The 14,863-nt window shown below is 44.2% G+C and overlaps 1 protein-coding gene and 1 long non-coding RNA gene across 2 annotated transcripts in view; one reads left to right on the top strand and one right to left on the bottom strand.

Annotated features, from left to right (window-relative positions):
• LOC109513697 (uncharacterized) overlaps positions 1-14,863 on the bottom strand; it is a 49,664-nt gene that overhangs the window by 5,775 nt on the left and 29,026 nt on the right. The window contains exon 5 of the long non-coding RNA XR_002167847.1: positions 12,012-12,162. This is a non-coding gene — a long non-coding RNA (uncharacterized LOC109513697). The remainder of the gene's footprint in view (positions 1-12,011; positions 12,163-14,863) is intronic.
• The window catches only part of eya1 (EYA transcriptional coactivator and phosphatase 1), a 44,228-nt gene continuing 43,331 nt past the window's right edge, over positions 13,967-14,863 (top strand). The window contains exon 1 of the mRNA XM_019866297.1: positions 13,967-14,298. The gene's annotated coding sequence lies outside the window, so the exon portion shown is untranslated. The remainder of the gene's footprint in view (positions 14,299-14,863) is intronic.

Here is a 14,863-nt window from a genome sequence, read left to right as displayed (position 1 = left end):
CCCCCGCCCTTAAAACCGCCTCCCACTTGACAGCCAATTAGTTTCAAAGCAGGGTTGCCCGAACTGCGGTGGCAAGATGGTAAGCGCTAAAAAAAATACGTTAAAAATAAAATATAAATATTTTATTTGAGAAAATTGAGAAAAATTCCAAAATTCAATCGTTTTCAGCAAAGACTAATCAGCTGACAAATCACATGATAGGCCCCGATTTCCGATCACATGATTATTATTTTGTTAAATTACTTTCAATTATTTTTATTGTGATGAAAAATCAATGACCATCAAAAAATATTTTAAAAAGGGCAAAAGTTTTCGCATCCCTGATTAAAACATTTTTTGAAGCATTTGTTGACCAGTGCTACCAAAAAGAAAAAAAAAATGTCCCTTCATCCAGTTAGACTCTTCGCCGTGATCGCCGTGGCACATAAGCTCCACTTCTGTCCGGGCGAAGAGCTTTCGCGATACATCACAGGAAACGGGAGAGAAAATGAAGACAAAGTGCAATGGGAAAAGCAGAGAAATCTTTCCGCGGTTGCGTTTGGTCACACGGCGAGTGTAGGCCGAGCGCGTGTCCAACGTATACGCGGACAAAAATGCTCAGAGCTAACCTGCGATCCATCACTGTCAGTTGCGGTGCGCTGCGAAAAAAAAAAAAAAAAAAGGAAATAATTAGACGAAAGAATGACTGCGGACCCCAACCGCAGAAGGTTTGCGTGATGGTAACCATAGAGCAGGAGTGGAACTTATTGTACCGTGCAAAAACTGACTACATTGTACAATGAATTAAAGAAAAAAAAAATATATATATATATATATATATGTGTATGTATGTACGTATGTATCATGTTACTCCGGCTTCTTTTTGCCCGTGAATTTGCCGCAGCGAGCAAATAAATCACACGGGCCTTGATGAAGTACCTGACAATAGCGTTAGCGCTGCGCTCGCCATTTTTATGGCATCGCGGCGGACGCGGGTAATTAGGGCCCGGGGTGCGTAATTTACAGTACGGCGTGCAGGTGGGCCGCCCGCGAGACCACCTGCGTGACAAACGAGGGCCAAATAAAGCAACACAATCAAGTTCTGTTTGCTCATTTGGGGTTTTGGTTTTTTTTTTTCGTAGGTGACTTATAGTGTTAGCTTAGTCCGCTTAGCCCGCCTCGGTGAATGAGCACATTTTATACTTTGTTGCTCTTTTTGCTCCCCCTTCTAACTTTTATTTATGAAACAGCCATTTTCTTTTTACTGCCGTCTTCCTGGCTCTGCGGTATTATGTCATCAGAGTCAAAAAGGCACAACGCTGAAGTCGGGGGGGGGGGGGGGGGAAACAGCGTGATGGTCGACACCTACGGTGCGAAGTGGAGCCGTGAAATTTACTGCCGTAATCGATGTCGCGAAAACATTGAAATCTTCATTATTTAGGCTTAAAAATGTACACGTACCCTGAGTAATCGTTTGAATTTTTTTCTGTGGCCATTTGCTGAACTCAAAACACTCACATGGCACATTTTTTTTACACAGAGCCCAACAAAGGCACTTTCACGCAGCAACACAGCATTGTCACCATTTTTTAACACACAAAATAGTACTCTGTTCGTTATGCCTGCTTAATTATATTTTTTAATCATTTTAATTCCCGAACAATATTGTGATTTTTTATTTTTTTTGGAAGGGTTAATTTGTTCCATAATATAGCGACCAATTTTCGACAATTTGGGGGTTTTATTGTAGCTTTTTATCAGAACCCTTTTTCCTCGTAATGTTACGATATGTTTTTGAAAAAATGACATGTTCTTTTTTCTTCTCGCTCTTCATTAAAAAAAGTTTTGTTCTTGTCATATCATATTGCAATTATTTCAACGAAAACCTTTTTTTTTGTATTTTTTTTTCTCTTGTTACTTTATTTAAAATTTTATGGCTTACAATAATTTTTTTTTTCCGAATAATATCACCACAAATTTTCATAAAATTACAAAATTATTTACCGAACTTTTGGACTTCATTGACTCACTGTTTTTTTTCTCCTGTACCTTTATAATGGGGATTTTTTTTCCCTTCATCATAAAATTCCCAACTTCTAAAAAACTTTATTGTAAAACTTATTACATCTTCATTTTTACAAACTTTCTTGTAAGACTAAAACTTTACTGATGTAGCTGTGATTTTTTTTTTTCCCTTTATAAAATAATTTTTTTCAGAACAAGAAAATGTTTGTCTTTTACGAAGACATTTTTGTTGAAAAGAAAACAAAAAAATAATAATTTATGTTATGATGTACTGTAAATATTACTGGGTTCAGTGTATTGGGTTCATTTCAAAACAGTTGGAGTGGCTCATACGCCGTCTTGGGCCATACGTGTCTCCTCCATGTTTTCTCGCTCCTCGGATCCGACGCATGGTGGCTTTCCCAGCCCATTAATAGGAAGGTGCTTATGGACAGTGGAAATACCCGCACAGCTGCGGCCCAGCCATATGCGATCCTGCTGCCAAACGGCCAGAAAATACTTAGTAGGCTCTTTCCCAATGCGGTCTTGCGCTGCAGTAGCGTCAGCTGTCGAGCCAACGTGCCATATCTTGCATGCGAATCCTGTCAACGTCTGCTTCAAACTTGTGAGGTCTTCCATTTGCTTACAGATTTTCTTCTGTCAATTTTTTTTTTTTTTTTTTAAATATTTGTTGAAATCGGTGTGTCTCAGACTAAATGTCTATGACCTGGTGGGGTTCCCCAGGCATCAATCCCGGGACCCCCCCCTGTTCTTCAAATGTTATATGCTTCCATTAGGCCGGGTAATATGCAGCTATGAAGTGTCGTACCACAATTATGCAGATGACACTCACATCTATTAGTCTGGAGAGTCACTAAATCGTCGCGGATGGATGGATGCATGCATAGAAAACGATTTTCTCCTGCTCGACTCAGACAAAACTGAAATCATTGTCTGTGGCCAACAGAAGCAAAGAGAAAATGCGATCTGTCATCTTTGTCATGTTTCTGTTTGTTTACGTTTCAGGTCCTGCTGGAGTGGAGGGCGTTCCCTCCGGCGGCGCACCCGTCACCAATGTCCCTCGTTGACCGGTTGCCTATTTAAACTCTGCCACGCCGAAAACTCTTAAGTCTGTCGACGTTTGTGCAATCTAATTCCGGAACACATGACACATCTTGGAAAATGATTTCCTCTCCTCCTTTGTATTTTTATGCAGCTTGTCTTGTGTACAAACTGCGCGCTATAAATAAACTTGCCTTAACTATTTGTTGGAGGTTTTTTAGCTAAAGCTGCACAAATCTGGTGGCAAAGCCACGTTACTCAGCATGGATGAAGGGAGGAACAATGGCCCAAATAAGTGAATTAGCTACCTGCGGGAAACACGTGAGCCAGGCAACTAGGCGTTCTCATTGTTTGTATTAGGAACCCGGCTGATCCCGTTTAATCGCTGTGTAATTCCCGCAGTTGTCGTGCAGGTCTGTTTTTACAGCAGCAAGGGCGGGTGGGGGTTCGAGCGTGTGAGAGGTCGCCGAGTGGTTAAGTGGAGGATCCTCCAGCGGGGGTGAATAATTGGTTGCAGGATTTGCGTGTCTGCGCCATCCACGACAAAGTGACATTGTTCATTGTGTAAACATTTGGATTGGACTTTTAAAGTGGAGTGAATTGCATTAGAGTGGTGTTAGCGTTGGGCTAGCAGGGTGGGCAAAGGGTTAGCCTGTTTTCTTCACAGGTCTATATCTATCATCTACTGTATATTAAAATACTGTATATATGTTTTATAAATATTAAAGAGAGTTATTTTCCTTTTTTTAAAAAAAAAATGCTAAAAAAAATTTTGTTGGTGTTTTTTGGGGGGTTTTTGAGGGGGGAGGCATGATCAATTCAGGGCTTCTCTGCGTACACCACAGATTGAAGTTATGAAGCAGATGTGCAATAAATACATTTATCATCTTGTGTGCACTCAAAACTCTTTTAGAGATCCTTGAGGAGTTCTAGTTTGAGTCCCCCCCCTCGAATGAAGGCCCTACCTCACAGGCGAGGAGATTTCTCCAAATGACACTAATTTACATATGATGCATTTAGCGAGGAGGAGGAGGAGGAGGCCCGGCTAATTCTATTTGGACCTTTTCCCTTTTCTCTTTTTTTTTTTTTTTTGTTTTAGGAGTCATTAGCAACTCGCTCAAATTTAATTCTTCCAATTTCATCAGGCCCATCTTGGAAAAGCCTCGGCGAGCTCATCAGAGAGGCGCGTTTATTGCTAAGTGTTCTCTATTGCATTAGCGCGCAATAAAGCGGCCCGGGGACGGCCGGCGACGTTTACGCGCAATCTAGTTAACACTGGGCCCATTCGCTCTTTATTGGGATGCAATCAATTTTTATTCATTTTAAAAGCCAGCGCGCCTTTCTTTCATTGTGCTGGCCATCCCCCGCCGCAAGCTTATTACGCGTTAAACTTATTACGCGCTTGTTTAGGCAAAATGCTAATGTTTGGAGTGGAGGTATCCTACTCGACAGGCAAAGCTAACGTCTGCTTTTGTCTTCAAACAATCGTCATTGGCACACATGAATCTGCACTTTTCTCAAAATATCCATTTTGATAATACTTCCAATATTTTTTATTCAGAATAAGTAATCCGACACTAAATTTTCACTATTTTGTCCTACTGCTGTAGAGAAATGATTTTTTGTCATATCCATTTTCGTGAATGTACTTTCAATTTATCTTCATGGCATGAACTTACATTGTTTTTCCTTCCAGTATAATTTTTTTTTTTATGTTAAAATAAAAGTTTTTTGTTATGTCTTACGCTTTAATGTGACAATATGAATGCCATATTCCGACTTTTGGCCCCTCCCTCTGTTCTGTTTTTTCCTTGGCTGTTCCAGAATTCGTTGTGGGCGGGGCGGCGTCTCCCCAATCATTGCACCTGTCTCGCCGACACACCTGCCGGCCTTCCACCTCGTCAGGCACACTCGTCTCTGCGGCATAAAGGCGAGTCTGAAGATCCATCTTGTTGCTCGTTGGTCAACTACCTTCCCTGCCATACTCGCTGCTGCCCAGCTGTTGCGCCCAAACCTTCCAGTACACCTTGGTTTGGTTTCTCTGACTGCCCTTTGTTCCTACCTCCTTGACCTTGGCCCTCTGCCCTTGAAAATAAACCCGTCCTGAGTTCCTTGTGTCTGCCTGCGGGTCCTGTGCTTTGTCTTTAGCTCAGATAAGCTAAGCTAAGCGTCACGATAATGTTTTTCCGAATCAGCCTGGTCCCGACATACCGTTATAAATGCAAATACTGTAGTTGATTTAAAGTTACAACTTCAGATGTACGTGACACTTTGCGCGAAAAGACATTAAAAAGTGATCTGCGCCCAACAGCAGGAAACCGCCATTAGCGGTTGGAACGTGAATCATACTGCGTGCATGCGTCTTGGCTGCGGTGCCTGCGAGCGTCTCCGAGATAATTAGAGTGCTTAAGTGCTAAGATAGATATGCTCTTCCTCTCCTATGGCTCCCATTCGACTGCCGTGTTATATCAGGTAGCCCTTGTGTCCCTCGTAACCTCAACTGCTGACTATTTTTTTACCGCTTTGTCCCCCATCCGTCGAGGGTGTAATCCGTCGAAATGATCCGCTAACTTTTAATCAAACAACTTGTGGGTAAACACAACCCTGTACAGTGAACCTTGTTTTTTCCTGGGTATATAATCCTATCGGATTAAACCGGCGGCGGTAATTTTGTGACGAACACGACTTTGGCGGCGCTGCGGGAGGGCAAGCTGCGCCACTGTGGGAGTGTTAAGAGCCCGGCTTAAGTCGCTGCCAATCAAAGCTGTTCCTCCTTCCCTTCAAATCTGGCAACTACTACTGACAATCAATATATATATATATATATGCATGCATGCATGTCTATAGCTGTCGTTAACGTATCGTCCATTACCACTGTATCCTCCCGTATTTGTCCAATTAGCATTATATCATCGTTGTCCCTCAGAGGCCCCCTTTTTGCATTTAATTGAATTACCCCATAATGAAAACTGGCCCTATTGAGATCAATTTGAATTATTTAACAGCGGCCAATTTGAGCGAGAGAGGGCGGCGGCGTGAATTATGCATGGCCGGGCCTTTTTCAATTCATCACCTCTTCCTTTTGTTCAAGGTGCAATTTATTAAGTGCATCCGCATCTGCCGACGTCGATGGCGCTGGAGATACGCCGAGGCCCAGGGGTGAGTGGGAAGTGCACGCCAAAAGTGCCCGTGAGTCATCGGACACCGTGAATCGTATTGATTCATTATTCACTTCGCCCTCCTACCAAAATGTCACAAACGAATGCTGGATTTTATAGAAACACCTAAAGAAATCCGATTGAAGGCGATAATGACGTTCCGACGTTTCGGTATCTCCGTCTTGCCCTCGTCTGTGTGGCTAATCGACGACGTTAGCTAACAGTTGAACGGGGGTACAATTCGACAAGTCAAAGCAGAGCAGTCGGGTGAAAAGAATGTCATTGCACTCCCGATTAATAATTCACGGCAAGTGCGGGGATTGCGCCGGGCAGGGTTTCAGCCGGGGTGTCATTTTGTAAATTGCATAGTCATCGCGCAAAAGGGCTCCCTGCGACTCTACTAAAATAGTGATGATGTGAAAAAGGAGCAAAAGGGCGAGATGTTGTGCGGTTATCATTGCGAATGTCCACTTCGGGCGCTGCCATTTTGCCCCGTGCCGCCCCCCCCTACGCCCTTGACGGAAACTGCCGTCAAAGTGCTGCGATCGTCATTTGATCAAATTTGGCTAACGGCTAAATGTTTTAGCATATCCATTGACTTCCTGCTGTACGTCTCGTAAAATTAAGAACTAAATTCTTGTTTGCGTTGCAATTTCACAGCGGAAAGTTCCGTCTTTTGACAGAAAAAAACGACACGTCGATCCATTGTGGCGCTCTTCAAGGTGCCTTTAGCCCAGGTGCAGCTAATGAATAAACCCCTCAATTACTACCCCCCCCCCCCGTAAGTCCCATTCAATGAGCTCTCTCAATTGCGGTGGGCCGGCATGACCTGTTCCTTGCTCTATTCTTCCACATTGTTTCCCAGGCAACTGCAAGTTTTTTTTTTTTGTTGTTTTTTTTTTTTTTTCTGACCTACAAAAAGTTGCTACTCCTGTAACCAAATCCCGTTTCGTCGGCGAGGCACTTGTTACCATGGCAGAGGCTCGCCGCGCTATTTATATCCTCTCTCGCTCTCTAACTGGCACCGAGCGTTGATTAATGGAAGAGAAAGTCTCACTCGCTCTCCGATAAATAGAAAAAAAAAGGCCGGAGACGATGCGCCTTTTGAGAGTGGACGAACTGCGGTCACAAAAAAAAAAAACGTCATGTTCGTGTTGCCGCCATGAATCCATGACTGGAATTTCTTTGTTTTTTTTTTTGTTTTTGTTTTTTTTGCCAAGCAAAGACACGCTGAGCTTCTGGCGCTCGGAAAACCGTACGTTTCCCCTCACAGTGGGAGCCCTAAACAAAGCGTGCATCGGAGAATGCGCCGCGTGAAAGGAAGTCAGCAGTTCACGTTTTTGCCGATTTTTAAAATGTACCAAATAGCACTTTAACCCTTTCATGCACCCTGTAACTTGAAAACATAATAAGCAGTCCACTGTAGTAACCGCCTGTACCCGAGAGGGTTAAATGTCTTGAATTATGATTTTTTTTTTTTTCAACCGTCGTGGTTTGTAATGTTTCATCATCACGTCTAGGCATCACTTACTGTCGTTACATGTGATAGGAATGATCCTTTCACACTTTCGGTGACATATCTCGAAGCAAACTCTGACCTCTTTTTGTTTTGCGTCGTGAGCCTAGCGGACCGCGGCTCGGCTCGGCTCTGGCCCGACGCGAGTGGCTTCCATCAGGCCAATTCAAACAGACGTTTGACCCCAGACATTTGCCTAATGTGTTTTTGTTGTGTGGACTCCCCGGCTTCGCAAACGTCTCCGTGGCCTCAACTACTGCGGGGCGGGGGGGGGATGTTTGCCGGTGATTCGCGTTTGCTTTGAGACGCCCCCGAGGAGTCTGATGCGGAAAGGGCCAGACTCTGTACACACGGCGGCAGCCGGAGGGGGGCCCTGAAAGCTCGTCTGACCCCAACTGCGCAAAGCGAGGCAGCTGTGCGGACGAGACCGCGGGCGGGGAGTGGCGCATTGCTGGACGTCCCGGGTGCACAAATCAGGACCCTGGCCTCCCGACAGTTGGGCCCGGCCGGCCCCCCCCCGACAAATGCTGCCACGAGACGGGTGTGTTGACAATTTATTACCAAAACCTATTGGTATTTAGGGTGCAGCTGATTCCGTTTTAGTGGGCATTCCCCACTCGACGCTAGCGCCGGTTCACCCGGAGAAGTTGTTAGGCGTTGTAATATTTGCTGAGCTCAGCAAGACGTCCCTCGGCGTCCAGGCAAAGTTTCGTGTTCTCACTGTTTTTCTTTCTTAAGATTGCACCGGGGACACAAAGCTTCCTCCAACAATGAATTCCACGGGTGTTTTTTTTTATTTTTACGTAGCGCACCCCCTGGCCCCTGTTGCACATCCAAATTTGAGCCTTAGCAATGCACGGAGCATTCTGTTGCTTGAATTGTAAAAATGCCACTCAGTTGGAGAAGATTTTGTCCTTCAAACTTGGCTCTGATGATTTAAGAAGCCCAATGCTTCAGAACCCATTAAATGGCGCTTCACGAAGCATATTGCGAAAGCAGCCAGAGAGTTTTTAGACAAAGAAGTGGAATGGCCGAGTCAATCAGCTGACCTGGGCAGATTTACGACGACGAAAGCCACGATGACTCACCGCATGGCATTTGTCACATAACTTTGAACAAATACCGCATTTTCTGCACTATAAGGCGCTTCGGAGCATAAGGCACACCTTCAATGAATGGCCGATGTTAAAACTGCTTTCATATAGGAGGCGCACCGCATTATAAGGTGCGTAAAATGAAAGCTACCATAGGGGCTGAGGTTGCGTTCTGCATCCACTAGATGGAGCTACGCCAAAGGGAATACAACACAATACAATGCAGCTTTATTTAGCGAGCGCTTCCACAACCGCTACAGCGGTAACAAAGCGCATTTACGGAACATTTAAAATACTACGGCCAAGAAATCGGAATATTGATCATGGATAAGGCACATCGGATTATAAGGCAGCTTTTGAGAAAACGGAATGTTTTTTAGGTGCGCCTTATAGTGTGGAAAATATGGCAGTCTGTTTATCCATTCCGATATTTGGAAGAATAAAATTCTGATCGCCGATTGATCGGACGATTCATTTAAAAACAATGTCATGAATAAAGTCATGCTTACAACAATCAAGATCGAAATTACAGGAAGAACATTTTACAGTATTTTGTCGTATGTTATTTGTTTAACGTTACAGAAAAGTCGGTAAGAATCTGACGTTTTTTTTGGGGCGTCGGTCAATAATTTTAGCTGATAGTGTCATGCGTTAAAAAAATTTAATTCAGACTGATTTTTAGTTTCCTCGCAGTTCTGCGCCTCCAGATTCACAAATCGTGTTTTCAATTTGACTTTTTTGGGGGTTTTTTCTCGCCATTAAGACCCCTTTTAGTTCATTTGTGTATGGTGCGTACATCACGCATGTCCCATTGATGGCTCATTGGGAGTAATAGCTCTCCACAGTGTGCTTGTTTAGCCTTCAGAGAGCCGTCAGAGAGCAATAAACTATCTGTCGAAGATCCTTCCCCGAGTGCGGCTCATCGGCCGTAAAGTACAATCTGTAGTCTCATCAGTGATAAATGTGTCATCTACGGCTCAACACTGTTCCGGAAGGTACGAATCAAAACATCATCTGCTTGTTGTGTTTGGAAGTTAAATTGTCAGGATCCATTTTCTGCTTTTTTTTGTTCCACGTCGGAATGAAGCGTTTCAGTTTTAATCGCTGCCAATTGAGCCGCGTGACGCTTGCGTTTTTCGGGTTGGCCACTTGAAAGCACTTGACTTCGAAATTACCTGCGGGGGATCTGTCTGCACTCTCGGGATTCATCTTTCTGTGCTTCGTGACAGCTTATCAAATCGAAGATCATCCGTGGACTCTTACGACGGCTCGGAAGGCAACAGACTGAAATCAAGAGTGTGTATCGGGTCCAAAATGGACCCGCCTTCATCCTGCTTGGAAGTCAACGTATCCATTGGAAATGGTTCACTTCACTTATTTGTGCACTTAAAAAATATAGAACACTCATTTTTTTAAACGTTTTTGGTTCGCTAACCTTTTCAGGGACAGCGGTCACTACAGTGGACAGCTAATCATGTTATCGGATTTCAGGGTGCATGAAAGGGTTAAACACGTCAAGGTTAAATTGAGCCAAGGCCGTGATTGCTATTTCTGAAAAGAAAAAAAAAAAAAAGAATTTGCTCATTCAATTTTTAAACTTTACACCGTATCAGTATGACCAAACAGAGAGCAATAGCCGTCAAGAGCGGCCGACGACTTCGCACCGGTCTTGAATTTCCCTTTGTCATCAGTGCCGCTTTACTGAACCAAGGATGTGTCACCCTGTATTCAGCTTTTATTTTCGTTCGGAAGCGGCCCGAGAATATCCCGGGCCTCGCACTTACTGAGCGTTGCAGACAAATTGCTAGTCCTGTGACTTTTTCTGCCAAAGCGAAGAGCTTGCGCTTTCGCCTTTAACCAGGTAATGTCTCTGTAAATATATCACCGTTGTTATTCCATTCCAACTTGTCCGGAGTTCAGATTTCGCTTCCCGGTGTGGGACGGCAAAATCATACCAAAAAAAAAAAAACTTGATGTGTGTGACACTGAGCAAACACTCAAGTGTTTCTAAGCAAACAAATTTGTGGCATATACATAAGAAAACATTGCAACCGTGTCAGCGGGAATGGAGTGTTCAGGTTAATCATACCCCACACCATTTTTGATCTGCGTGTCACGCCGTTTTTTTTTTTTGTTTGTTTTTTTTAACCTCATTTGCACAATTTATGTAAACACTGTCAAGGCGAGTCAGCTCCAACACGACCGTGTGCACGTTTTTATTTGGGGTGGTGGTGCGGTGGAGGTGTGGGAGAGGGGGGTGGCACGCAAATATATATATATATTTTTTTTTAATGTGCAAAAATATTGACTAGTTTGATGTCAACGTGCAGATTCTTATTTGAAAAATATGTCCAAGTATGGAATCAAGAACGAATCAGCGGCAAATATTTTCACTTGTTCATTTGGCAGATTTGATTTTGTTTCACATCCACTGGGGAAAGGCTGTTCTTACCCATAGCGGATTTATTTGTGTCGTGTCAATCTGCGTATCAGCAGAATGAAGGCGCAACAAAATGGAACAGACGCAACCCGTCAAAGAGAAAAAAAAAAAAAAAAGTCAGAAAAATGATACAGAACAGGAGTGCGCCGGGTTGACTTTAAATTTGCGGATTTATGCGGATGAAAAGAAAAGAAAAACGTATTTTTTTTTTAAAGGGGGGGGGAAACAACCTCTTCATCTTGTCATTAAAAAAAATATATCCCCTAATCCAAATAAAGTCATCACCTTGAATCGAAATAGAAGCAAACAACAGCATTTTTTTCCAGACTGTACAATACGCTAGCAAGAACGGAAAATCACCAAAATGAGTGGCCGGTACTCTGGACGTAATAAACAGTTAGGCCTAAGTACAGCGCAAAGCCGAAAATAATTCTTCCGCCGAACCGCCGCTGGAACAGCGGGAGAGTGTAAAAGCAGCACCTCATTTGGCCGCTGTGCCGCTTGGTTACTTGAGAGCTCCCATCAGTCAATTGAGTTAGCGAGAGCCTGTTCGTCGGAGCGCAATAAACGCCCAACTGGCCCCGCGGAAACCGGAGCCTACGGATTCACCTGCGGGATGCCGAGACAGATGCAGAGGGGGTTTGGCTGCATCCTTCGCGGATCTAACTCATTTCTTTCTTTAGTCTAATTCCTTGTTGACTGAGATTGGTCATGCAGATTCGTAAAACACCCCAAAAAAATTGATTTTTTTGTTTTACCAGATAGTTGGTGGTTCCGAAGATGATCCTAACCGATGATCCGGTGGTGCGAGGCGTGCTTCCTCAAAAGCCCGCTGTCCCCGAAGATCATCCAAAGCAATCTGTCCCGTTGCGTGAAGCGTGTTGCCATATTCACTTTCCCCTTCGCGATCTGTTCAGAAATCAAGCCAACAAGTAGAGAAGGATCACAATTAATATTGTTCACGGGGATTCAGTGATTGTCCTCTGAATACTTTTTTCCTTTTGTTTCTTTTACGACAAGGAGAAGAGATCTTCGCGCATGCTAACGGCGAGTCTAGCTTCTCCCCTCGCATGCTAGCGGCTAGCCTAGCTTCTTCCTCGAGCGACAGTGTTTCCTGGAAGTCTCGCAGCTCAGTCCAAGTCGGGTTCGATCTTCTGTTACATCGTTAGTGTTTAAATGCCATCATCACCCGTAGGCCGGGGTGGTGGGGGGTGGTGGTGGGTTGATGGCTAACACAGCATTCCATTATTTTAGCGGTTGGTGTTCTTCTTCTGTCACCACCTCTTTAGCGCATTGAATGTGCGATTTCAGCCTTTCTCTGGGTGTGTTTTTTTTTTTGTTGCGGTCGATAGCGAGAATTAAGAGGGCCGTATTCGACATACTTTTATGGAATTCATAATCAGATAAGAAAGGAGGAGTTAATGGACAAACAGCTTGAGCAAATCACCAATTTGGGGCCGATCAGTAGCGGCTCAGTGCACTTGAAACAATAAACCGGAGCGGACAGAAGGCGCACAGACGCGGCGCGGACGTGTTGACGGAAGACTTCCACTAGGCCCGAGATGGACCGAGCCGATCCGCGCGGGCCGCTGTTAAAACTTGGCTTCGCCCGGCCCCTTCAAGCTAATGACCTCAAACCTTGTTTACCCTCCCGGGTCCTTCTGTGAAGGAGAGGAATCCAATGGTGACCTACGACATTCGGCGGGGAAGAGAGCAGAGAAAATGGGGTTTGTGTGTGTGGTTGGGGGGGGGGGCGGCAGAGGGGGGGCCCTCGGGGTCTTAGCCTGCACTGACACAATCTGGAGACCATCCCGCTTGCTTCAAGACGCGAGTGTCAAGGATTCCTGGGATGTGACATGGCAGAGTCACTCACGATACGATATTATTTCAACGGTACAGAGGCGGAAAATCTTAGGCAACAAATCGGAAAAACTGAACATTAATTTTTGCTCAGGTTTGATAATCGCAATTTGTCTGATTCTTTTGACTTTTGAGGATGTGAACGAGGGGGTGCGCTCACCCTGTCAAAGATATCCGAGGGGGGTGTGTCTTCAAAAAGTGAGGCAAGTTTTGACAATTAGTTTTTTTTAGGCCGTGTGTTATCACTGTCAGGATTTCAAAGGGGTGTGCGGGGGAAAACGACTGACGCTCAAGAGGTTGCGTGACATAACCCCTTCCGGGGACGGCGGTGACAGCAGTGGACAGCTTATCGTTTTATCAAGTGAACGGGGTGCACGAAAGGGTTAAAAAAAGGTTGAGGATGCTTTTACCTATTTTTTTTGAAGGTGTGTGCAGAAGAGATGAGGGGTGCGCTTCCTTTATCGAAACCTCGAAGGACTTGACAAACACCGCCGCTTTTTTTTTTAAAGGTGGTTTTAGTCGAAAAGGGGTGCGCCAATTCTGAACACCAAAGTGGGTCCGTGGGTTTCAAAAATTGGGTTAAGACAGCCAGGTTTTGGGGGTGGGGGGGTTGTTTTTTGGGGGGAAGGGGGTCCTCCGTCCGTGTCAAGAGGTCGAGGGGGTGCGCAGCTGAAAAACTTTGCTCAAAACTGACAGTGAGAGCTGCATTGACCAAAGTCTTCCTGTTAGAGCAACTTTTCTGCTTTTTTTTTTTTAGCCACAACCTCTCCCTCCCTTCCCAGTCCATGCCCTCCCTCCCCCCTTCTCTCTCTCTCTCTCTCTCTCTCTCTCTCTCTCATTCTCTTTTTTCCTCCTCCACTTCCTCAGAGAGACACACACGACTAGTCAGCGCCTGCAGCGGTAATCGGGACAACTCTCTGCGTTCTCGCCGGACCGGACTGGCCCTGCAGAGGTACCGCGCTGGCTGGCGGCAGTGTGGGATGGGGGGTGCGCTCCATGGCTTCCCAGGCTTAAAATGAAAAAGAAAAAAGCCGTCTTGTAAAGTTTCATCTCCGTCCGCCCCCGTCATGCTGGAGATTGCGGGAAAAGAACTTTTTTAGAGCAGTGGATCTTCTTTTCCATTTTTTTTCTTCTTTTTTTTTGTAAATACGGGATAAAAGACACAAGGATTCGAGCGGAATTATTGTAAGTATGACATTTTGTTTGTTGCTGCGTGGAATTTCTGCTGGCCCTTTATAATGTGTGCGTGTGCGTGTGTGTGTGTGTGTGTGTTTGCAAAAAAAAAAAAACAAAACAAAAAAAAGGCCAAACATTTTCATTCATAAATATGCATTTTCAAAAAATTGAGAGTGTAAGAAATCGTAATTGAATGCAGGATTAATAAAAACAATTTCAAAAAGTGCCAAAATAATCTGGATGTGGTTTCAAAATCCAAAACTTTAAATGTTATTACCGTAATAAAAAAAAAAGTATTTTTTTTTGAATTGGAGTAATTATTGCGTTTTGAAAAGTGTGGGCAGATTTAAATACGAGTCTGAATATGAGGAAACTAAACAAACACTCGCTGCACCGAATTGGATGTTTCCAAAACAGAAACGCTTTTCTCCCCATTGAGCTCAAAAACGGTTTTGTCGTGTCATTTTTAGGAATTAATAACAGTATTAATAACAATAAACTGCTGTCTGGAAGGGATCATTTTCAAAATGGGTCAAATTGGCCCATTTTGAGGTAAAAAAACAAAAAAAATCGG

The sequence above is a fragment of the Hippocampus comes genome, unplaced genomic scaffold (genome assembly GCF_001891065.2).
Source record: "Hippocampus comes isolate QL1 unplaced genomic scaffold, H_comes_QL1_v1.1 scaffold3, whole genome shotgun sequence".
In the NCBI taxonomy this organism is placed as follows: domain Eukaryota; kingdom Metazoa; phylum Chordata; class Actinopteri; order Syngnathiformes; family Syngnathidae; genus Hippocampus; species Hippocampus comes.
The sequence above is the reverse complement of the archived record's forward strand: the minus strand, read 5'-3'. Positions and strand labels throughout refer to the sequence as shown.